The following is a 26073-nucleotide window of genomic DNA, read 5'->3' as shown; positions in this document are numbered from 1 at the left end:
ATGTTGAATTTGACCGTGGGTGAGTTGTCTGGAAAAGTGACACGGGTACACAGGACTAAATTAATAATTCAATCTAGACCTGACCAGACACTCTGAAGAAGAGGAAAAAGCAGATTAGCATTGCCCCAAGATCGCTTGTTTACCCGGGCACCTCCTGCCAACGTGCCTGGCTTCTAAGGGAAGTTGATCTTCCTTTAGGATCCTCCCACTTTTCGAGACCGCAGGGCGTTGAGTATTCCAGTCTTTAATTCTTGGTTTGCAAAATTGCAGCCTTGAGTGGTGTGGGGAGAAGACTGCCCTATGTCCCATCTGTTGCTGAGAAGCCCACTCAGGAGGCTTCCATGCCCCCTGCTGCAATGAATAGGGCTTTTGGCTTCCCCTTTGTGTGTACTGGGCCCAGGGGACATAACCCACCTTGAAAGCCTACCTGGGTTCCTCAGGTATGGTGTGGTTCCAGAGCAGTGAGCCCGGAAGGTGGGAGAGAAACTTAGAGGGGTTTTACAGAATTTCTCACTTGGCCTGGTCCCTGTGGGGTCCCCGAGAGCAATGAAGTCCAGTGGAGAGACAATCTCAGCTTGGTATGGAGGCCACAAGATGAATGGCAATATCCTCAGGGCTAGACCTTTTACATGCTAGAACTCTTACATGCTAGAACTCTTACATGCTAGAACTCTTACATGCTACGGAGAGGCAAGGAAGGTGAGGCCTGAGCTTTAACAACGTGGAAAGTCCTTGGCAAAGGCAGTTTTGCTGTGGTATGGGGGCTAAAGCCTGATGGGAGTGGAAGGGAGAAAGGAAGGAAGGAGAGGACCTGAAGGCGGCAAGAAGCGTCCATTCCTTCTAAGAGCTATGCCATAAAGAGGATCAGAGAAACTGGGTGGGAGCCTGAGGGGAATATAAGGCCAAGAGGAGGTTTCTCTTTTTAAAAAAATTTTTATAATTGATTTTTTATTTTATTTTATTTTGTTAATCCTCATCTGAGGATATTTTCCCATTGATTTTCTTTTTTTTTTTTTTTTAAAATATATTTTATTGACTTTTTACAGAGAGGAAAGGAGAGGGACAGAGAGCCAGAAACATCGATGAGAGAGAAACATCGACCAGCCGCCTCCTGCACACCCCCCACCAGGGATGTGCCCGCAACCAAGGCACATGCCCTTGACCGGAATCGAATCTGGGACCCCTCAGTCCGCAGACCGACGCTCTATCCACTGAGCCAAACCGGTTTCGGCTCTTTTTTAAAGAGAGAGTAGAAGGGAGGGGAAGAGACACAGAGAGAGAAACATCCATGTGAGAGAAACACATCGATTGGTTGCCTCCCACATGAGCCCTGACCAGGGCCGGGGATCGAGCCTGCAACTGAGGTACATGCCCTTGACAGGAATCAAACCTGGGACCCTTCAGTCTGAGGGCCGATGCTCTATCCACTGAGCCAAACTGGCCAGGGCGAGGTTTCTCTTTAAGATGGAAAAATTACAGTATTTGTATGTGTTAGGAATACTCCTGCAGAGAGGGGTGTTTTGATGATGTGGGTGAGAAAGGGGATAAGTGTTGGAGTGAAGTCCTTGAGTAGACAGATGGGAATGGCATCTGGTGCCCAAAAAAGGGGCTGTCCTTGAATAGGAACACGGACGCTTCATCCATATTAGGGACATGGAAGGCAGAGTTGATTAACACAGGTGCAGGTGGGTGGGGCAAGCCGTGGAGGAGGCCATGGAACTGCTCTTCCCAGGGCTTCTATTTTCTTAGCAAACTAGGACGAGGTTGTCAGCGGAGTGAGACTGGTCAGCACATTGTAGGTTTTCTGTCAGTCCTGGGCAGCTTGTGGGTGCAGGTTTAGAGTGGGTAGAGGGTTGAGTTTAACCTGGTTCGTGGTTTTGCCAGGTGACTATATACTGAGCAGAGTAAAGAGGGAAGCGGGACTCGGGGGGTGGGGGATAATGACTTTTTCTTGGATCAGTAGGTTCCAGGAAGAATTGTTGGAGTGGGGATACTAGAGGGAGTGAACTGGAGAGAAAGGCAGTGCTTTTCACAGAGCGGGATACATGATATCGAGATGAAGAAGGAATTGCCTTGACAGATAACAACTAGTTCAAAGTCTAACTATAGGAGTGAGAGGCCGAAATATTGCAGAAACCAAGATCTTGAAGAGGGGGCCAAGGGGCTGAGAGGCTTGTTCATCCACATGACTGATGAAACAAACAAAACAAACCAAAAAAAAAAAAAAAAAAAGGTAGTAGGGGGCTTGGAGAAGGTTACTGTGGGTCGGGATCTGAAATTTTCAAGGAATGAGGGCAAGTGACAGGAGGTCTGTGAATGACTGCAAAAGGGGGGAGAAATGGGTGGTCATGACTGATCACCTGGCATTCAAACATGAGTGTTTGTAAGGAGGAGGGCAAACAGAAATGGCACTGGGGGGCAAAATGGACTCCTCTCATCCCTAGACCCAGGAATATGGGGACCACAAGCACTTGAGGGGCTGCTGGGGAAGCAGGGTCCTTGCAGGGAGGTAGTTTTCCATTAGAGCAAGAAAGCAACGAGGACATTCCAAAATGATGTCCAGGATATAGGGGAGTTTGTTGATGTTACACCATGAGTTTCAGAGAGTCCAGTGAAAGGATTTCTGGACATGGAGTAGAGTGGGCCATGAAGTCATAAAAGGGAAATACAGAGCCATTTGGGGCTTAGAGTCCTGGGATGAGGGATGTCCTGAGAATTCTAGGCCTCTCGTGGGTTCTGATTAAAGGTCTGATGAGGTCCTGATGGGCCCAAGCCAGAGGGTGGTGGCCAGGTTGGGTTTGTTGGGAGGAAGGAGGAGGAGACTGTACTTGTCAGGAGCCCTCTTCACTCCTGCTGATGGTGGTCTGGAGATCTGAGGGGGGGGGGGGGGGCAGTCTTCCCAGAGCAGACGGAGCCCCGGGCTTCCTCTTCAGTTCCAGGTAGGAATATTTATCAAAACATTCTCCACACAACTGATACTAAAACCACAGACACGTCAATGAAACAGAATTGCCCAGAAATAGACTTTTATATATAGCATAATAAATCTATCTATAATAAGCTTGGGCCTCAAACAGTAGAGATAAAAAGCATGATTTCCCCCCCAAGGACAATTGGTTAACTATTTGAGAAAAAATAAATCCAGACTGTACCTTAGATCTTATACTAAATGAATTCACGTCAAATTGAAAAACTAGTGTAAAAAATGTGATTTTAGTATAAAAATAGAAATAGACCCACATGTACATGATCAATTGATTTTCAACAAACAGTACCAAGGCAATTCAAGGGGGAACAAACAATCTTTCCAACAAATGGTGCTGGAACTATTGGATAGCCATATGCAACACAGTGACCTGTGACTCTTACTCATTAACCATATACAAAAATTAACCAGATATGGATTATTGGCCTATATGTATGAGCCATACACAAAATTACATATGCAAATTTCATACAAAAATTATATACAATCCAATTTTAAAATAGGCAAAAGACTTGAAGAAGATTTCACCAAAGACATTTAGATAATAAACACATGAGAAGATATTCAACATCATTTATCATTAGGGAAATACAAATTAAAACTGCACATCCACTAGAAAGACTAGAATTTAAAGACTGACCAAATCAAGTATTAGCAAGATCAGTGGTTGCCCTAGGATGGATAGATCATAAAAGTGCATGAGGAAACATTGGGGAATTATGGGTATGTCATATGAACACAGCAGGGTTTAACCTTTCTTCAGCTGATAGACATTTGGGTTATTGCCAGTTTGGGCTTGTGGCAGATGCAAAGATGTGCCACCCAGATGCCACCTCAAGGAAGAATTTGGTATGAGGTAGGGTTCCAATTTTATTCTTTTCCCTAGTGGATACCTAATGATTCCAGCGAAGTTTATCGAGAATCTGTCTTTTTGCCACTGCTATGCACTGTCATCTCAGTCTGAAATCAAATGTCCAGATGTGTGAAGGTCTGTTTCTGTAGTCTCATCTCTTTCATTGAACTGTCTATTCCCAAATAACGCCACACTCTCTAAGTACTATAGCTTTAGATTAATCAATCTGGTATAGCAATTCTAACCTCATTCTTTCTCTAGAGTGACTTAGTTATTCCTGGCCTTTTGTATGCTCATATAAATTTAAGAATCACCTTATCAAGTTCCATAAAACATTCTGAGTTTTTATTAGGAATAAGACTGAATCTATAGATCACTTTGGGAAGAACTGACAATCTTTGTAACATTGAGTCTACCAATCCATGAATACCATACCTCCATTTATTAAGCTCTTTAATCTCTGTCAATAATGCTTGCAATATTTTTTGCATTGGAATCTTACTAAATTTCTATTATTACAAATGCTACCCTTTAAAAATATATTTTTCTCTTTGTTGTTGTTAAATACAGTGATTTTTCTTTATTGATTTTCTTTAAGTCCAGGAAACTTGGTGAACTCTCTTAATTATTCTAATTATATGTAGATTATTTTTTATTTCCACTATTATATTATCTATAACTAATGGCAGTTTTGTTTCTTCCTTTTCCAATCCTTATTTCTTTTCTTCACTGTGCCAGCCAGGACCTTCAGTTCAGTGCTGAATATAAGTATTAGTACTGGGTATCTTTGTTTTATTCCAATTTTCAAAGGGAAAACTTACAATGTTTCACCACTAATTATGATACTTGCATTGGCTATTTTTTTAAAAGCTAGTGTTTATAAAATTAAGGAAGTTCCAATTTGGCAAAATTATTTTTTAAAATTATTTATCCATTTAGTTCAATGGAAGTTAAATTTTATCAAATGCTTTTTTTACATCCATTGAGATAACCATAAGATTTTTCCTTCTTTAATCGGTTAGTGTGATAAATAACATTAACTGGATTTTGAATATTAAACAAATCTTACATTCCTGGGATTATATATAACTTGATCATATGCACTATCCTTTTTTAAAAAAATTATCTTTATTGTTGAAAGTATTACAGATGTCCCCTTTATTCCAACACCCCACCCCACCCCTGCTTAACCCCTCCACCCCACTCCTGTCCCTTCCCAGGTCTCCCCCACACTACTGCACCATCCTTTTTATATGATGTTAAATTTTGTTTAATAATATAATCAAACCTTGTTTGTTCAACATCTTCCATCTCCAAACAATTATATTATCAACCAAGTTGTTCACAGAAATAAAAAGTCTCAGTTGTAGACCAAAACTTCAGTTATCAACCTGACAACCCTTTCATGCTGATAGCTCAGCAAGACCAAAAGTGTCTCAGGCAACAAAGGAGAGAATGCTTTTGTTGCTGGTGAAATTGAAGATTAGCACAATTTTAAAACATAAAGAGGCCATCAAGAGTGCTAATGTTATAATGAACAACATAAACTGATGAACAAAAATAGATCCAGCCCTAACCGGTTTGGCTCAGTGGATAGAGCATCGGCCTGCAGGCTGAAAGGTCCCAGGTTCGATTCCAGTCAAGGGCATGTACCTTGGTTGCGGGCACATCCCCAGTGGGGGTTGTGCAGGAGGCAGCTGATCGATGTTTCTCCCTCATCGATGTTTCTAACTTTCTATCCCTCTCCCTTCCTCTCTGTAAAAAATCAATAAAATATATTTAAAAAAAAAATAGATCCAGAGACATAAAAGCATCAAACAGACCCTCCAACCTCAGAGGGTAGGCAGGAGGTTGGGGAGTGGGGTAAAAGATCAACCAAAGGACTTGTATGCATGCATATAAACATAACCAATGGACACAGACAGTAGGGGGGTGGGGGCATGTGCTGGGGGATAGGAATGGCCCGGGGAGAGGTCAATGGGGGAAAAAGGAGACATATGTAATACTTTAAACAATAAAAAATTTAAATTTAAAAAAAAGTGCTAATGTTCCTAAGGGTGCTCACAAAACAACAATCACAGGCAATTGAGTAGGTAGAAAAACTGTTGTTGATTGGATAAACCAAAAGCTGTTAGCCAGAGACAGCATTTCCGAAGCTGTGATAAATGAAAAATTCACTTAAGGCTAGTAGGGGGTGGTTCAATAATTTTAAGAAGTGTTTATTTATAAACAGTACATTAGACATGTACTGTATATAAAAAGGTTAAAATAGGGAATCATTTGGGGGTCTGGAATGTATTAATTCAATTTACATTATTCCTAATGGGGGAAAATTATTTGGTTTTCGAACAAATAGCTTCTGGAACAGCCTTCCGGAATGAATTAAGTTCGAGAAATGAGGTTCCACAGTACTTTATTTAGAGTTTTTATATCTATGTTAATAAGTGAGATTGGCCTTTAATTTTCCTATATTGACTCTGTCAGATTTGAGGGTCAGGGTCATATTAATTTTGTGAAATGAGGTAAGAAAGATAACTTTGGTTCTTTGGGAGTCAAAGCTTCTAAACTTCTAGAAGAGTTTCTATATGAATGGATTTTTATTTTTCTCGAATGTTCAGTATAATTCACAGGTAAAGCTATCTGCACTTGGAGATTTCTTTGTGGGAAGATTTTAAATTACTGACTCAATGTCTATAATTGTAATGGAACTATTCAGATTTTTCATTTCTTCATTAATCATTTTTGGTAAATTATTATTTCTAGGGATTTTCCCCAATTACTATTTCTAGGGATTTTTCCCATTTGATTTAAACTTTTTACATTTATTAGCATTAAGTTGTTCAAATCTTCTTAGTATCTTTTAGATGTCTCCAGGACATCTAGTAATGTCCCCTTCTTCATTCTTACTATTAATTATTTGTTCATCTATTTTTTTTATTACTCTCATCAGAGTTTTATCAATTTCTATTATTTTTATATATGTTTTTATTGATTTTAGAGAGAGAGAAAGGGAAATGGAAACATTGGCCAGGTTAATAGAGAGAATTTTTAATACTAAACTTTGTTCTTCAAAAAGAATAATGAGCCCAACTCAGTGGTTGAGCGTCAACCCATGCATCAAGAGGTCACCAGTTCGATTCCTGGTCAGGGCACATGCCCAAGTTTTGGGCTCAATCTCTGGTTGAGGGTGTACAGGAAGCAGCTGATCAATGACTCTCTCTCATCATTGATGTTTCTATCTCTCTCTCCCTCTCTGAAATCAATAAAAAAAATTCTATTATATGTTTGATTTTTATTTAATTAAAATTCTTATTTTTTTAAATATATTTTATTGATTTTTTTTTTTTTTTACAGAGAGGAAGGGAGAGGGAGAGATTGTTAGAAACATTGATGAGAGAGAAACATCAATCGCTGCCTCCTGCAAACCCCCTACTGGGGATGTGCCTGCAACCAAGGTACATGCCCTTGACCGGAATCGAACCTGGGACCTTTCAGTCCACAGGCTGACGCTCTATCCACTGAGCCAAACTGGTTAGGGCAAAATTCTTATTTTTTTATTTTTCTACTTTCTTTGAAAATAACTTCCTGAAATGCATCCTTGGCTCATAATTTCTTCTTAAATACATATATTTAATGCTATAAATTTTCCTCTAAATACTACCTTAGCTACACTCAGAAATTTTTATATTCAGTTCTTTTTCTTATGAATTTATAGAAGCTCTTTATATATTCTGGATCCAAGCCATTTACTAATCACAGTCAACCCTTGAACAACATGGGGGTGAGAGGCACCAACCCCTACACAGTCAAAAATCCACATATAAGTTTTGTTCTTTTTTTTTTTTTAGCAACAGTGGAAATTTATTGAAGAACAAGTACAGACTTCCACATGGGAAAGGGAAAAGAATCTCATAGCACAGTCTCGCACAAGGGGAGGGGGAAAGAGTCCCAGTGTTGTTCTTTTTTAAAAAAATTATTGAATTTGAGAAAGAGAGACAGAGAGAAATATTGATTTGTTGTTCCACTTATTGATGCATTCATTGGTTGGTTATTGTATGTGTCCTGACCCGGGATCAAACCTGCAATCTTGGTGTACCACAATGATGCTCTAACCAACTGAGCTATCCTGCCAGAGCAAAAAGAATTCACATATAACTTTTGACTCCCCCAAACTTAACTACTAATAGCCTACTGTTGACTCAAAGCCTTACTAATAACATAAACAGTCGATTAACACTTATTTTGTATGTTATATGTATTATATAGTGTATTCTTACAATAAAGTAAGCTAGAGAAAAGGACATGTTATTAAGAAAATCATAAGGGAGAGAAATACATTTACAGTACTATGCGTATTGAAAAAAATTGCATATAACTGTGCAATTCAAACACATGTTGTTCAAGGATCAGCTGTATATGTTGTATAACTATTTTTTCTTACTCTGTAACTTGCCATTTCACTCTTACAATGATACTTCGATGAACAGAATGTTTTTATTTGAATACAGTTCAATTTATGCATTAATTTTATGGTTTTTTGAGCTTATAGTATCTTATAAAGCTCAAGAAATAATAACTCACTTCTAAGAAACAATCCTAAAGATATTCATTATAGCATAATACATAATAAAAAATTTAGATTAGTTAGATATATAATAAAATGTTTAATGAAATATTTTGTAGCTATTGAGAAATCATTATGCTATTCTGAAATTTGCACATAAACCTTAACTATCATTTCACTTTATCACAAGCAAATATGTTCATATTATAATTTTTTTAAGTCTAATAAAATATTTTAAAATCAAACTTATAAAGAGTTTAAAATCACATCTAATAATATTCACAAATATAATTTTTTACTGAGGTAAAATTTGACTAACAGAAAGATGGTTATTTAATTTATTTATTATCCTCACCTGAGGATATGTTTCATTCATTTGAGAAAGAGAGAGAGAAAAAGAGGAACATGTATGTGAGAAAGAAACATCAATCGGTTGCCTTCTGTATGCACCCTGACTGGGAATTGAACCCAAAACTTAGGTATGTGTCCTGACTGGGAATCATACCCACAATCTTTTTGGTGCATGGGATGATGCTCCAACCAACTGAGCCACCCTGCCGGGGCTAAAGAGAAGCATTTTAAAAATGAACAATTCAGTGGCATTTAGTATATTCAAAATGTTGTGCAACCACCACCTCTCTCTAGTTCCAAACATTATCATCACCTAAAAAAGAAACTCTGTACCCATTAAGCATTTCACACTCTCCATTCCATACCTCCCCTAGCCCCAAACACACATATTCTCCAGCCCTCGGCAACCACCAATCTTCATGCTGCCTCTATGGATTTACCTATTATGGATATTTCATGTAGATGTAATCAGACATATGACCTTTTGTACTTGGCTTTTTCACTTTGCGTGATGTTTTTGTGGTTCATCCATGTTATAGAATGTATCAGCACCTCATTCCTTTTTATGGTTGAATAATATTTCATCATAGCTCACAAATACAATTTTAACATCAAAAAAAGCAAAACAGCATACCACACTCCACATAGAGTCTGATGCCTATTTTGTATTTTAACATGTATAAGCATAGAAAAATGGGGAAGAAAATTCACCTAAATATTAATAGTGCTTGCCTCTGTATAGTGGAATTACTAGTAATTTTAATTTTAGTTATAGTTTTCTATATCTTCTTATTTTTACAATATGAAAAATAAGTCATTAAAAAAAATGAACAGGAGGGAACACTTCCCAGATCATTTTATGAGGTCAGTATTATCCCAGTATCAAAAACAGATAAAGATATAAGAAAATAAAAAAATAAAAAATAAAAAAAAGATATAAGAAAATAAAACTTCAGACTAATATATCTTAGGAATATAGATATAATAATCCTCAACAGAATACTAGAAAAACAAATCCAACAACATATAAAAAGGTTTATACACCATGACCAAGTGTGATTTATTCCAGGAACACCAGTTTGTTTAACATCTTAAAATCAATTTATGTAATACAGCATATCAGTAGAATAAAGGACAAAAACCACATGATCATCTGAGTAGCCTTTGATAAACTTCAACAGCTCTTCATGATAAAAACACTCAACAACCTAGGAATAGAAAGGAACTTTCTCAGCATGATAAAGGACATCTACAAAACCCCTTAACATCCTATTAATGAGAGACTGAATTCCTCCTAATATCAGGAATAAGCAAAATATCCACTCTCATCACTTCTTTTTTTTTTTAAATATATTTTATTGATTTTTTACAGAGAGGAAGAGAGAGGGATAGAGAGTTAGAAACATTGATCAGCCGCCTCTTGCACACCCCCCACTGGGAATGTGCCCGCAACCAAGGTACATGCCCCTGACCGGAATCGAACCCGGGACCCTTGAGTCTGCAGGCTGACGCTCTATCCACTGAGCCAAACCGGCTTCGGCTCATCACTTCTATTCAACACTCTAATGAAGTTCTAGTCAGAGCAATTAGACAAGAAAAATAAATAGAAGACAGACCAGAAAAGAAGTAAAACTATTGTTTATTCACAGATGGCATGATTTTGTATATAAAAAATCCTGAGGAATCCACTAAACAATTATTAGAACTAATAAATCCAGCACACTAATAAGTTTGCAAGATACAAGATTAATATACAAAAATCAATTATATGTCTATACACTAGCAATATAACCCAAAAACAAATTTAAAAAACAATTCACAAAGAATAAAATACTGCAGGACAATTTAAACAAGAACTTTAAGATTTACACAGTGAAAACTGCAAAACATTTTTTTTCTTTTTTAATTCTCACCCAAGGATATTTTTCCCATTGATTTTTATATAGGGTGGAAAGGATCGGGAGAGACAGAGGGAAACATCTGGAAAGGAGGGAAACATCGACCTGAGAGAAACACATCAATTGGTTGCCTCCTGCACATGCCCCATCTGGGGCCAGGGATTGAGCCAGTAACCAAGGTATGTGCCCTAGACCAGAATCAAACCCGGGACCTTTCAGTCAGCAGACCGATGTTCCAACCACTGAGCCAAACCAACTAGGGCTGCAAAACATTTTTGAAAGAAATTAAAGAAGACCTAAATAAATAGAAAAACATCCAATATTCATGAATCAGAAGACATACAGATTCAAAGCAATCCCCATCAAATTCTAATGGGCTTCTTTGCAGAAACTGACAACCTGATTCTAAAATTCATGTGGAAATACAAGGGAACCAAACAACCAAAACAATTTTGGGGGGATAATGTTGGAGAACTCACATGTCCCACTTTCAAAACTTACTACAAAGCTTCCGTAATCAAGATTGTGTGATACTGGCATAAGGATTAGACATACAGATCAATATGAGAGCTAAAAAATCTTAAATAAACCCTTACAGGTAAGGTCAACTGATTTTTGACAAGGGTATCAAAGCAATTCAATGAGAGAAGGAGTAGTCTTCAACAAATAGTGCTAAGACAAGTGAATATTCACATGCAGAAGGATGAAGCTGGACTCTTATCTCACACCATATGGGAAAAATAACTCAAAATACATCAACGACCTAAATATAAGAGGCAAAACTCTAAAACTCTTAAAAGAAAACATAGGTGTAAATATTTGTTACTTGGAATAGGCAGTGGTTTCTTAGCTATGAAATCAAAAGCACAAACAGCCAAAGAAGAAATAGATTAATTAATTGGATTTCATCAAAATTAAAAATTGTGTGCCGCAGAGAGTATCAGTCAAGAAAGTATAAAAACACCCAGAGGATGACAGAAAATTTTTACAAATCATATATATAAAGGACTCTTACAACTCAATAATAGACAAATACCCAGTTTTTAAAAACGGGCAAAGGATCTGAATACACATTTCTCCAAAGATCATATACAAATAACCAATAAGCACATGAAAAAAAACACTCAACATTAGCCATCAGGAAAAAAGCAAATCAAACCATAGTGAGATACTACATCATACCACTAGAATGGCTATAATCCAAAGAACAGATTATAGCAAATGTTGGCAAGGATATGGAGAAATTGGAACCCTCATACATTGCTGGTAGGAATGTAAAGCAAGTAGTGCAGCTGCTTTGGAAAACAATCTGACAGTTCCCCCAAATGTTACATATTGAGTTATCATATGACCCAGCACTTCTACTATGGATAGATTCAAGAGAAATAAAGACATATGTACATACACAAACTTGTACATTAGTGTCCCCAGCAGCAGTATTCATAATATCCAAAAAAGTAGAAACAGCCCAAATGACCATGAACTGATGAATGGAAGTATATTCATACAAGGGAATATTATCCAGCCATAAAAAGAAATGAAGTTCTAATATATGCTACAACATGGATGCACCTTGGAAGCATAATATAAGGAAAAGAAGCTAGTAACAAAAGACCACATTTTGTGTGATTACATTTAAATTAAATATCCAGAATAGACAAATCCATAAAGATGGAAAGTAGATTAGGGAAAAGACTAATGGGTATATCCTAATGGGTATGATTTATTGAGAAGGGTGATGAAATGTTCTAAAATTGATTATGGCAATCGTTGCACAACTCTGAATATACTAAAAACCTTTGAATTGTATATTTTAAAGAAGTGAATAACAGAATTATATTTCAATCAAGCTGTTTATTTTTTAAAAATTCAATGGCTATGACAGTCAAGAGGACTCTGGGTGATCCACAGCCAAAGCCATTTCAGCACTATGGTGGGGTATGGCAAAGTTGCAGGAGTTATTCAAGCAAGGAAAATACATGAAGAAGACTCTGGAGGCTCATCTGGCCATGAAGGCAGGAGTGAGACTTGGTGGAAGGGAGGCTTGTGGGTGTGTATTCTGCAGGCCCCCATAAGACATTCTATTGCTCAGCCTGAGAATCAGCTCCTCAAAGAAGCTGGTGAAACTGACTCTGGGCCTCTCCAGCCTTCTCTCCTGATGCTGGCCAGACCGGCCAGGCCAGTCCTTTCTTCTCTATACCACTAAAACTTAGCCACCTAGAAAGGCTCACCACACCCTACCGCATTTTGGAGCCCTTCCCTAGAGATGCCAGCTCCCAATGACCTCTCCCTTTTCAGTTTGCTTTCATGCTGCATACAAGATGTCATCACCATATCTATCTTACAGTTTATGGAAGCAGCTTGCAAGTAGGAGGAAGATGTAGGCACACACACACACACTGCTTCCCCAGCCTGTGAGGACAGGGGGACCCGCATGGTTCCAGACTATATATTCCAGCCTATGTATCTAACAGCCACCTGCTCAAGCAGGGCCTCTGCAGCTCCCTGCTTGGTGCCCCCAGGATGTCTGGGAGCCCCAGGGAATGCTCTGGAGATGCCATGCAGGATCTGCAGTCTCTTTCCTCTGCTGCTCTCCTGGTCACCCTCTGCTTCCCAGTGAGGATGCAGGTCTTTCTTTGTCAGAGGGGTCCCTGACTAGCACAGCTTTGATGTAACCTCTTTACCAAAGCAATGAGAAGCCCATTTTTGAGGACTGGCTTTGCTCCAGTGCTTTCTGTGGACTTAGATATGAGGCCATAGGAGGCTCAGCTCAGGATATGTCCTACTTTGAGGAATCACACTGACCACAGCCTCAAGCCCCAACCTCGGCCGCAATCTATAACCTCTAATCAGTATGTTCTCTGTGAAGGCCATGGGATTCCCCAACCATGACCAGGTATCCCAGATTCACTAATGCTGAGCTGGGGACCTGATTTGAGAAGTAGGAGATTGCCTGGAGCCTGGGACCTGGAACCCTGAGTCTGCCAAACTCATCCATTTGATATTCTCTTATGACCATCACCCCCTGCCTGTGCTTCTGCAGACTGGCCTCCTTTGAGGAGACGGTAATTGAATCTGGGTTTCTAGGAAAGCTGTTTTCTTTGGTGCCTATGTGTGCACATCCATTCCACAAGGGCTAGAACCAGCAAGTGAGACATATTTATTAATCCTTGGGCACCAATGTTTTCAGAACAGCACAAGTCCTATGAGGCTGGGCTTAAGGTGGGAGGGAAACTTCGGCATACCCAGTCCCCCTCTTGGAGAACAAAGATGTTCATTAATTAGCATGTGAAATAAAGGCTCTGATAAAGCTTGCAATAAATGGTGGTTAGCTTTTTTAAAAAAAAATACATGTTTTTATTAATTTCAGAGAGAGGAAGGGAGAGGGAGAGAGATAGAAACATCAATGATGAGAGAAAAATCATTGATCAGCTGCCTCCCGCAACCCCCACTACTGGGGATTGAGCCTGCAACCCAGGCATGTGCCCTGACCTGAACTGAACCGTGAACCTGGGCATGTGCCCTTCATGGGTTGATGCTCAACCACTGAGCCACATTGGCCGGGTGTGTTTAGCTTTTTTGAATAGTGTTTTCCAAACATATTTGTCTATGGGATCCTTTTTTGTCCACCTCACCCACTATCATCCAGGAGCACATTGCCTCAACAATAAAGTCTAAAATCTGTGACTGGTACTTGGGGACCAGCCTACAGTCTCACTGCCAACCTCTCTCCTCTCCTGCCACCAGGATCCTCTCCGTATCTAACCCATTCTCATCCATGGCATAGCCTACAGCTGTCTCCACCTGCTGTGGTGCCAGGATCTCTGAGCCACCTGTTCCCCTAAACACCCAAGACCCCTCTCCCCACCTTCAACCCACAGCTGGCTATTGCTTCCGACATTGAGCACCCTTGAGTGTCCCTGGGTGCCTGGCCTTTCCCTTCCTCCTTTCCAGGTCATTCCTTGCTGCTTGGAGTTGCCCCTGTGAGGCCATGGGCATGGGATACCACACTTGGCAACAAGCCAAGGGAGCAGGCCTGGGCCCTGAAGTGTTCTCAAAACGGGACCTCCACCTCCCCCTGCAGCTTCTCCGCCCCACAGGGACGGCCTCAGGCAGCCAGCCGGCAGGGGGAATGGGAGGTGAAGATGGGAGTGGCAACAACCCAGTAGCAGCTTCTCCCAGGGACAGGGACCAGAGGCTGTCTCCGTGCCTGAGCCTGGCACTTGGTGAATGAGCAAACGATGATAGTTCTTAGAGAGAAGCCCCCACCTTGTCCCCCTAGGCCAGGACACGTTACCCACAAGGGAACTGGCTACTTCCCAAAACTCAAGACACATCCTGGCCTGAGCTGGCAGTGGGCCGGGAACCCCTGGGGCAGCCGGGCAGGGCGGGGAGTCCTGGAGAGCCGAGTAAAGGCCTCACACCCAGGCTGGGCCAGGACACCCCGTCCTTGGCTGAGGCCCAAATCGGCTCTGTTTACAGAATGTCAGCTCTGTTCCCCTCCCCCATCCACCACTTCCCCTGGAGTCCTGGGGGATGGGAGGGGGCAGGCGGGGCCAGAGGGAGCCTAGGAGGCAGCCTGAGCCCAGGCCTGTCCCTCTGTCCTCCTCCCCTTCTCGGCTCAGAGGGGGTCCCTCAGCCCCTGTTTTTCAGTCTTGTTTCCCCTTCAAAGCATCTTAAAGAGAAATCTGCAGAAGACAATGATTATTCCCAAGGAAAGTTTAGCTCGTGGAGGAAAGATAGGCACTGTGCCAGCAGGCGGGGTGTGTGTGTGTGTGTGTGTATGTGTGTGTGTGTGTGTGTGTGTGTGTGTGTGTGTTTCTAGGAAAGGGGCTTACTGGATACCTCCAGACAGCTGGGAAGAAGGCTCCCTCTTTCCTTGGGACCCCATGCCCATGGGCCCTGCATGTTTTTTCAGAGTTGCTGGAGGGAGTTGGCACACATTAGATGTCACCCGATGTGCAGGCCGGGGGCTTTCGGGGGTAGCGACGTGTTGAGATTAGGCCAACGGCCGGCTGGCCGGCTGGGCCACAGTGACTCAGCTGCTTTCTGCTGCAGGAAAGCTCAGTGGGCCTCACGGCAGCCAGACTGGAGAGGCGGGGCCCTACCTGGGACGCCACGCCCCCGCCACGCCCCCTGGGTCCGGGAAGGCCAGCCCACCACCCCCAACTTCCCAGAGGCGCCCGGATTTCCCACGGGTTTCCCCGTCTGCTGCAAATAGTAACAAACTCTAGCACCTTAGGAGAACCCACTCATTGCTAGGCACTTCGCAGGCACCCTGTCTTTTGTTACCTCCCACAAGGCTCTGAGGCACACAACACTGTTACCTTCATTCAGAGACTGAATAGTAAGAGCCACAGTTTCCAAAACCCCCAGATCCTTCCTGCCCCTTTCCAGCCTCCATGTCCTGCCCTTCCAAGGTGCTAGCAGGTCTTTTGAGGGTGTCCTCCTAGCACAACCAGGAATCTGGACATCCCCTGGCCTGGGGGCTAATTCAATATAAATATTTATCATTTTAAGGCAAATCCAGTGGTATTGATTAGGTGTCTGCTGAACCCCCAGCCTGGTTTCAGGCGGTGGCAAAGTTCCCCAGCCCTGAGTTTCCCCTTGATCCTCACTCAGAGGGAAACTCCTGAGCACAGGGCTGGGCCCACAGGGAATACTGCCCCACCAGCACCCAGCCCTACCCTTTGGCAAGATGCAGCCTCCAGAAAGCCCCTGCCTTGCTCACAGATTAGCGCCTAAAACCTGGAGTCTTGCCAAGTGAGAAGCAGCGGGCACACACCATCCAACTGCTGCTGTCTCCTGCCCATTGGGCCGGGGGCAGGGCAGTGCCACAGAAAGACAAGCTGAGCCCCAGAAGGGGTCAAGAAGCAAGAGCAACCTGTACCCTGGGGCTGCCCTGGGAAGTAGTGTGATCCCTGTTATCTGAGGTTGGGGAGCACCTGTGGAAGAAATTACTCAAAAGGAAGGTGAGTGGAGATGACCTTTAAACCCCAAATTCCTCTGTCCTATGAGTCAGACAGTGTCCAAGTGAATGGCTTGTTCTGACAGCTGTTTAAATGGAAACATTCCCAGACTCTCCCACTTCCTTCCCCTTTAACCTCTTTTTGCTGGGCCCTATGATCTTCCTCCCGAGGATGCAGAGAATATTGGGAAGAAGATCACTCTCACATGTCCCTGCCTCAATTTGCCGCTCTGGCCACCCTGTGGGCTCTGGGAGGCTCTGGTTCCTGGGAGGGAAGGAAGAAAGGAAGGCAGAAGAAAGGGACGGAGGGAGGGCGGAAGGGATCTTGAGATGAGAGTCTGCCTCTGTGGTTGAGTTGTTTTAACTTGGGTCCCAGTCCCAGTTCCAACCTCTTCCTCTAGATATGTGACCTTGACAATGTCATTTCACCTCCCAGAGCCTCAGCGAAATGACAGAAGTCTAATCAACCACCTTCCTGTGAGGATTGTTGGTAGTAGCAACAATGAGTGACCACAGTGGATGAAGTCTTCTCTAGCACAATCATGTGACAGTGCCCAGTGGGCATCCCAGCTCTGCAGGCAGACATCACTCTTTGTGGCTTTGTCTGAGGAGGTAAGTCCCCAAGGCAGGCCATTGTGGGTGGGGGAGAGAAAGGGGCCTGAGTAGGGGCTGCAAGGGATGGGTTTCCTGAGGTGGGAAAGTCTATGGTCAGGGGTCCTGTGTCTGAAAGATCTAAGTACCATTTCTGAGTGCCAGGCTGGTGTTAGGTGCTTCATGCACATTGTTACATTTAGTTCTATCTATTATTACCCCCATTATTACTATTATTACCCCCATTTTATAGATAGCAAAATCAAGGTTTAGAGACAGGTTAAGTGACTTGCCTGCCAGTGGAGGAGTCAGGATTCACAGCCAGGCAGGCTGACTCTGGAGCCCTGCCCTGCTCAAGTCCTGACTTCAGTTGTTTTCCCGGCTCCCACAGTTGTCTTGGAGGCTGGTACCCAGTGGCCAGGCAGATTGTGCCCAGCTCTCCAAGATCCCATCCCTTGCTTGGCACCCTCCCTCTGCCAGCTGCCCTGTCCAGCCAGAGAAGGTTTGGCTAACCAGAGAGAGTCTGGCATCATGTCTGGGTTGGACCTTATGCAGAAGGACGTGGGCTGACAAGAGCTAGGATCAAAGCACAGCAAAGGAAGAGAGGAAGACTAGGCGGTAGGCAGCCACCCGCACCCACCCTGCACCTGGAATTAAGAGGTGACTACAGGCCCAGCTGGAGTGGCTCAGTGGTTGAGCGTCGCAGATTCCCCATCAGGGCACATGCCCAGGTTGTGGGCTTGATCTCCAGCAGGGTACATGTAGGAGGCAGCCGATCAATGATTCTTTCTCATCATTGATGTTTCTATTTCTCTCTTCCTCTCCCTTACCCTATAAGATCAATTGTAAAAAAAAGAAAAAAAAAGAAAAAGAAGACGTGACTATAGTCATCTCGTTGCTTGAGACCAGCTCTGGTTCCATAAGGGTTGAGGAGAGTTTTAGATAGTTAATCGGGGAAGCTGTGAGACTGAGGCTGCCTTAACTTTATGTAAAGTGATACTGGAGGACCCCAAAGCCTTCCCCAATCCCCCTGCCATTTTCCTGTCAGAGTCATGGTCTGGCCTGGGGAAGCCCCTGGTCAAAACCTGCATTGCAGTCCTTGTGGCCATTATGGAAAACCTCTGTCGAGTGACACTGAACCCCCAAATGGGGCCCCCTTCCCCTTTAGCTGGAAGAGCCCCTACTTGCCCTCTCACCTCCACTCCCAGTCGTCTCTTCATCTTTCCTTGGAAACAAATTGCTCCCAACTTCAAAGCATCATAATTCCCCCCAAAGAGCAATCTCGAGAATGTCAAGGGGAAATTATTGAATTATCCTGGTTGGCAGAAAAATCTAATTTATAGCAAAGCATTTCTCCTGAAGTTTTAATAGATTTTTTTTCCCTCCAATGGATTTTAATGCACAATTGTTTCCCAGGCTTGGAAATTTACTTTGAAGCAGTGACATCGCTTTTCAGTTCTTGATTTATTGCCAGCTCCCTGCTTTGAGCCTGATAGCAAACCCAACATCCTACTTTCCTTTAAACATGAGAGGACTGTGCCCTCTGGTCAGCCTGCTGGACCAGATATCGCATGGCACTGCCATCTCATTAAGGGTGTTAGAGGGCCTGGAGACCTGGCTGAACCCTCTCCGCCCTCCTTACCTGGCTCCTAGGGACAAGTCCCCTCTTTGAGGATTTTGCTAGAGTAGAACCTCAATGCCACATCTGTGAGGATGCAATGGGGGCAGTGGAATAGCTAACCTTTCTCTCTACCCACTTCCTGCCTCTGAGCCTATCTATGTGCCTGACACAAAATAAGGGTTCAGCCAACAGGTGTCAGTTGAAATAGAGGGTGGCTTGGCTAAGTGTCAGAATCCTGTTTGGGCCAATGACAGCTTCGGCTCCCATTAGCAAGGGAATGTTGTGTTGACATCTTTGCCCAGGCTCCAGTCCATGAGATTGGGATCATCTAGGCATAGCACAGGGGGCTGCAAACAAGGGTGCTACCCAGAGGTCTCAATTTATGGGGGCATGGCCAGATCTGGGGAAAGGGAATGGAGGCATGATGGCATCAGAAAAATGTATCTCTTCAAAGATGAGAAACTCATTGTGCCCTCACCACCTTTCAAGAGTAATACCCGACTAGGGCAATGTCTAACCAAAACTTACTAAGGAAAGTGGGCATTTGAAATAAATGACAGGCAGAGAAGGGAGATATTTTGAGAATAAAATAGACTCCTTTTGAATCCTTAGACTGATACCTATTTTACAGATGCAGAAACTGAGGCCTAGAAAATGACAGAAGTTCATGAAACTTTGTTAAATGGCCAAAGTGACAGAGACCCATAGTGACACTGTTCGACTCCCTAAGGGCTCTTCTAACAGCAGCATGGGAAGCTGTACCAGGCTCTTTTATTTGCAGGACCCAACAACGATCAGTCTCCTTTGGGAGAGAGAGGGTCCCTCAGGCCCCAAAGGAGGCTGCCCACCATCCAGTTTTAGAGTGGGTTGACGAGCCCATGGTGACTCCTTCCTAGGTCACAGCTGTTCTCTGGGGGTTTCTTCTAGCATTCACCCATCCCTGATCTGCCTGTATATCCAGATACCCTAGAGATTTCAGCCTCTTTTTCCTCAGAGAGCTCTTCTGTGGTGCCAAGTGGAAGAATCACCTGGCTAGAAGGGGGCGGTGAACAAGGGACAAGAGAAAGGATCTGCACCCTCCTACTACTCCTGAATGGGCCTTTCCCCATCTCACCCTGACTGCCTGACCCTCCATCCTCAGGGAATTTGGGTTTCTTATCATAGGACAATACCAGGAACAGAGAGGCAAATAGCCTTACCCCTGGGAAACCCTAAGGGGCTCCCTGGTGGTGGAGGACTCACCCTGGTCAGAGTGCTTGTCTGGACAGGAAGTAAGGAGAGCACTACACCCCGAGGAGAGCCATAGGACATGATATACTGAGCAGGAGGAGCCTGGAATGCAGGTTGCATTGTTTACCACACAGAGTAGGATGGCAAGCAAGGATGGGCACTTCGGTCTCATACCTAGAACATGGGGCAGAAGGATGGTAGAAGGGAGTGGGCAGTCCTGACTTTGCTAGCTCATCTGCTGGCTCACCTTCGAAGAGTCTACTGCTCTTGACAATGGCGGAGAATGGAGATGAAGGGGACTGTGGGATTAGGGGAAGTCCTTGAAGCCGTCTTAGAGAACTCCATGGCTAGAACAGAGGTGGCTGCTGGGGAGCACAACGTGGCTGAATCTCCCCCAGAGCCTAACCTGGTAGCCATCAGCCCCTCTCTTAGCACCTTCACTGGTCCCCAGCAGGCCTCACCCTTACAACCTGCCTTGACCAGCCTCAGCAGTCCCCATTTCTTACCTAGCCAGATCCAACCTCTCCCTGAAGTTGACCCTGGACACTTTTTGAGGTCCCTTTAACCCCATCCAGCCCTCTGGAGCAAATTCAGAAGTCCAGCCAGGAAAGGGTAGTTTTGGGGAGCTCACAGGTTTGTGTGTGGGAGGACCAAGGGCAGGTGTTTTCTGTGTGACTTCAGGGCAGAGCCAGGCCTTGGGCTAAAAACTTTGGAGACCCCGCTCCTATAAGGAAGGCGTCCTTACCACTCAAGCTGCAAAAGCACAGGACAGGAGGTTGTGGGGAGAGAGTGTCAATCACAGGGCTATTTCCCTAGAGGCCTGCCTCTCAAGACGACACCAGACAAGCTTCTGCTCAGGGGAGAGTGGGGAGACCACCCTTGTGAATTCATCCTACCCCTCCAGATTTAATGACTCCCAAAATGCCACCTCTGCTGGAACAACATCTGGCTCTATCCCAGACAGCTGGACCCCAGGTCACCTGACTCCCTTCCCAGTGACAGTCCCTTTACCCTCTGCCTTTGAGCCAGGCCCAGGAGGGCTGAGCAGGGCGGGAGGTGCAGAAGAAGGACACCTGAGCAGGCTGGTCATCTGATCCCAGCTCCTAGAGATGGGAAGCTCATGAGAGGCCAAGACTGGGGCACTTTCCTGAGCGTGTCAGGGAGCAGGCTTCCAGGATGGGACCGCTATGGTACTGATTGACACTTTCCAGAAGGCTAGCATGGGGATCAGAAATGAGAAAGCCACTGATGGGACTCCAGAATACGTGGCAAATCAATCTTGAGTAGATCTGGGGGCTTTGAGGGTCCCAATTGGTCAGCTAGAGGGACTGGTCCCAAGGGGTGTCAGGCCATGGTTCCCTGGTCCCCACTTTCAGTTTGGTAAGATGAGGTGTAGGGTAGCCCAGATCTGGAAGGAGCTGTGCTGTGCTGGGCCCTGGACCCATCCCTGAAAGCCCCCCAATACCACAGCGCCTGCTAAACAGTCACACTGATCAGACCTGGGCAGGGCACCTTGCCTGGATTTCTGAAGTTTTGCCCTCTGGTGAGTAATTTCTTGGAGTCTGGCATCAAGATCAGAGGTTTTGCTCTCCACCTCCTACCTCTGAAGGAAGAAGATCCCTTCTCGAGGGCCCTGGGGGATGCTTCAGATCTGAGGGAGGGCTCCAGAGGCAGGATGAGGGGCATGTGCGGGCCTGAAGGGCTTGGGGCAGTAAGATCCTGTACTGAGTCCTCTGGCCCACGCACTTGGCACAGGTTCCCTGGGTCTGAGTCTGACGAGCACCAGAGGTTGGTATGTTTGACAGTGGTCATGCAGGAAGCATGCCTGCCATCCAAGCCCTTGGACCTGAGCCCATGCCTCAGTCCCCCTGCCCCTCAGTACCCAACACACTCATCAAGGGCAAGTATGGAATGGCTTGAGCTCAAATTGCAGCTGGAAGGTCAGGGTTAAACTCAAAGAACTTTCTGAATGAGCTGTGATGTCTAACCAACAAAGGTGGGAAAAGGTGAACTGATCACTCAGCTCCCAGCAAACAAGTGCCCTTAAGCTATTGTTCCAGTGGTTAGATCTAAGAAAATAGCATTACTGTCCACCTATGTGACAAAACCCCCCAATCCCATGGCCAATCCAGCCATAGGCCTTGGCATCTCTTCCTCCAAAACACCTCCAGAACCTGAGTATTCCAGGCAGAAGGAACAGCATGTAGCCCTCCACCTCCACCTCCACCCAGGCGGAGTCCCCACCATCTCTCTTCTAGATGCCTACAGCAGCTTCTCACTGCCTGCCTGCTCCTTCCCATGCCCCCTGCTGTCCATTCTCCACCCTACAGCCAGAGTGAGCTTCTCCAAATGTAAGTCAAATAGGTCTCTCTCCTGCTGCAAACACTCCAGGAGGCTATGATCCCTATGGATAAAGGTCCTGCCCAGTCTGGCTCCAGGCCCATCTCCTGCTACCTTGACCATAGCTCAGCCACAGTGACCTCATTCTGTGTGCCATTAGCTTCCTTATGACTCTCCCATCTCCCTGGCCTCTTTTTCTTTCTTTTTTTAATCCTCACCCAAAGATATGTTTTTATTGATTTTAGAGAGAGGAAGGGAGAGAGAGAGAGAAAGAGAGAGAGAGAAACATCAATGATGAAAGAGAATCATTGACTGGCTGCCTCCTGCATGCCCCACACTGGTGACCGAGCTGAAACCTGGGTATGTACCCTTACCAGGAATCAAACCCTGACCTCCTGGTTCATAGACCGATGCTCAACCAATGAGGCACATCGGCTGGGTGGGCATTAAATTCTTAAGCACTGAAAAGATTCCTCCAGAATAAAATGCCTCCTCCTTTCCTTCATTTAGGTTTTTCAGCTCTTCTATGTCCTTTGTTGACTTGTTGGTACTCCCTATCCTGGCTCTTAGGAGCATGAGTGACCTCATTCTGTGTGCCCCTAGCTTCCTGATGTGGCTGGGAGTCTGTCTCACTCCTACCCCTAGACAGGTCATCCCTCCATCCAGCCAGCTATTCCTTCTAGGAGGACCATGTTTCCTCAGGACTAGGGGGAATAGAAAAGTGCAGCTCCAGGCCCTCAGGGAGAGGATGGCTGGGGAGAATCACTTGGTGAAGATTATACAGATGGTCTCCTCATCCTTGTGCATCCTAAAAGGAGACCCAGACCTCAGTAGGTGAGGCCCACCTGCCGCAGTAACAGCAAAGGCAGCCTTCTTATGCAGCCTAGACTCTTGGGAGATGACTCACCAGGCCCTAAGCCAGACCTCTGGCTCTGCTTCAGAAAAACTCCTGTACTCAGTCCATCACTGATTTAGACAGATGGATAAAGGAGCCGAACAGTTGGGCCCCTCATGGGGCACAATCCCCAGTTCTATGCTGTGACAATCCCACCCTCCTTGCTTGGCCATGGAGATATAGAAGAGTATTACTGCCCTAACTCTAGGAAGCATGTCTGGGGCCTCTGGAAACTCATCCTGCCCTGCCCGGGGAGCTGAAGACTGAAATCCAGCTCTGAAAGAGAGACCTGTACTTTCAGGCACAGCCTGAATTTCTATCCCAAGGTTCACAAATACTAGTACGTGACCAGATGTCAGAAAAATAAGGTCCTTGAGCCAAATGGGATCCTTTATTCAAGTTGTGTTGTTGTTGTTTTTATCTTCCCAAACTTTATCAGGCTGACTTGAGCCATGTTAGATACAGAAGTAAAGCAGCAAACAGAGAACATTCTTCTTATTTCAGAGATAAAACAATAGAGGCCAGGAAATTATATTAATGCTAGGAAGGATCTTGTCCAATTGAGTTTTTTGTTTTACCAAGTGAAATCTATCCAGCTATCTGTTCATTCACTAATTCATCCATTCATTCAGTGCCTACTCCTGGACACTTCTCTTGCCAGGGGCTGGGGATACAGCAGTAAGACAGGCAGAACCTCTCCCTCCTTGAAGGCAAAGACTGGTCCCGCTCATCCCGATTAAGGCAGATGGTAGCAAATAAAGAAAACCTCTAATAAAGGGGGAAAAGGTAATGAAACACTGGTCTATCAGAATATTTAACTAAGGACTCTGACCTGGACCAAGAAGTCAGTGAGGTGTTACCTGAGAAAACTGAAATCTGAAGGATGAACCAAATAGACAAAGAAGGAAAAGAGTATTCCAGGAAGAAGGAACAGCATGTGCAAAGGCCTGGGAGCTGGGGACAGGGTGAGGGCAACAGGCCCAGAGAGGAGAGGTCACCGAGGAGCTGGAGACCTGACTGAGGCTTTGAGATTCCTACCTATATTCTTTTACCATAGCCCACAGCCCACCACCCTCAAGCTTCATGCTTCAGACAGCCCCTATTGGAGCCTTTCACTGTACCCCCAGGTGTCCAGGAGAACTCAAAGATAAACCACAGAGGACAACATATCAGAATTGTGCAAAGAACTTTGTTGAAGCCCCTTCAGGCCCCTGTGCCTGGTGGGAACCTCTGTCTTGAGTTAAGACTAGACATCAAAGTTGAGTGCTGAGTAGAAAAAGTTTACTACCAAATACAGAGACTATTCCAGCAGAGAACCTAGGCTCAGGGTTGGGGAAGGGAGAGAAATGGAGTTGGTCAGGAACTATCTCTGTTCTGTATTTAAAAAACAAAGTTTCTGAGTTTTGTTGAGTGACTGGGACATCAGGCTTAAAGGTCAGGTGAGTGCTTTGTTGGCTGGAGGTATCTATCTGCTTCAGGATTATGTTGTCTAGCCATAGACATGCTCAAAACAAGATTTGGGTATACAATCAGGTTTGCACTGATGTCAGCAGGCTAGATGGCCAGACTGGGGCTTATCACTTACCACTGGCCTTCAGTTCTTTACAAATTATAAAAGGATGTGAGGTCCCCCAGCTCCCCACACCCTGAGTACAAACCATTTACTTTATTTTATTTTAAATATATTTTTATTTATTTCAGAGAGGAAAAGAAATAAATCTCTCTTATCATTATTATTAATGATAAGAGAGATTTATTGATCAGCTGCTTCCTACATGCCCCACATGGGGGGGGGGGGGTTGAGCCTGCAACCCAGGCATGTGCCCTTGACCTGGGAATTGAATGTGGGTCCCTTCGGTCCACAGGCCGACACTCTATCCACTGAGCCAAACCGGCTAGAGCTGAGTCCAAACCATTTAAAAGTTGTTTCTTAAATGCAACTGTTGATCAGGAATATATATCCTCAACATTTAAGGCAGGGTCCTCTTCCTCTCCCTCACCTTGACATGCTGTGTTGAATACTACTCTTCTCATATTCTATTGTGTCTGCCCTAGTCCAGGCCACCATTATTGTTCACCCAAAGACATTCACTTCACCTCCAGTTCATAGTCTATGTAGCAAACCTCGGCCATCTGGACAAAGCCGGGAGTTTGCACGTGCAGTTTACCTCTCCAACCACACCCCTGTACATCCCCTCACACACTAGGCTTAGCAACAGTGAATTTCAGTTTCTCCAAAGTCAGGCTCCCTTTCATTTTCAGGCCTTTGCCCGTGGTGTTCCCTCTGCAAGGAATGCTGTTCTCACCTTCACCTGCCACCTTCCGCTTATTTTTCAAGTATCCGTTTAGATGCCAATACCTTGGAGCCTTCCCTGACATACTTAAGTTGGGGTTAGGTGTTCCCAACTAGTGCACGCCAGTCCTTTCTCCCTACTTAAATATTTATTTAAATTGGAGAGATGTGGTTCTTTGGGTTATTTGGGGAAGACATCTGCCCCCTGCCCCTCAAACTGCCCCGCAACATTAGCCAGAGTCCCTGGAGAAGGAAATGCCAGCACTTCCCCCTTGAAATGCCAGGACAGATCCTATTCTAAGGTGGACGGGAACCATTTAGTCCCTAGGGTGCATTCTTCTCTTGGACCATGCTGTAAAGAGAATCACCCAGAGGGTAGAGGGGCTCCAGGCTGCCCAGCCAGAACACTGGGCCAGGCAAAGGCCCAGGCTAGAGAAGGAAAGGCCAGGGTTCAAACCTCATCTCTCTCCATCAAACTGAGTG

This window comes from Eptesicus fuscus, chromosome 6 (genome assembly GCF_027574615.1).
Source record: "Eptesicus fuscus isolate TK198812 chromosome 6, DD_ASM_mEF_20220401, whole genome shotgun sequence".
NCBI classification, from domain to species: domain Eukaryota; kingdom Metazoa; phylum Chordata; class Mammalia; order Chiroptera; family Vespertilionidae; genus Eptesicus; species Eptesicus fuscus.
Note: the sequence above shows the minus strand (reverse complement) of the source record.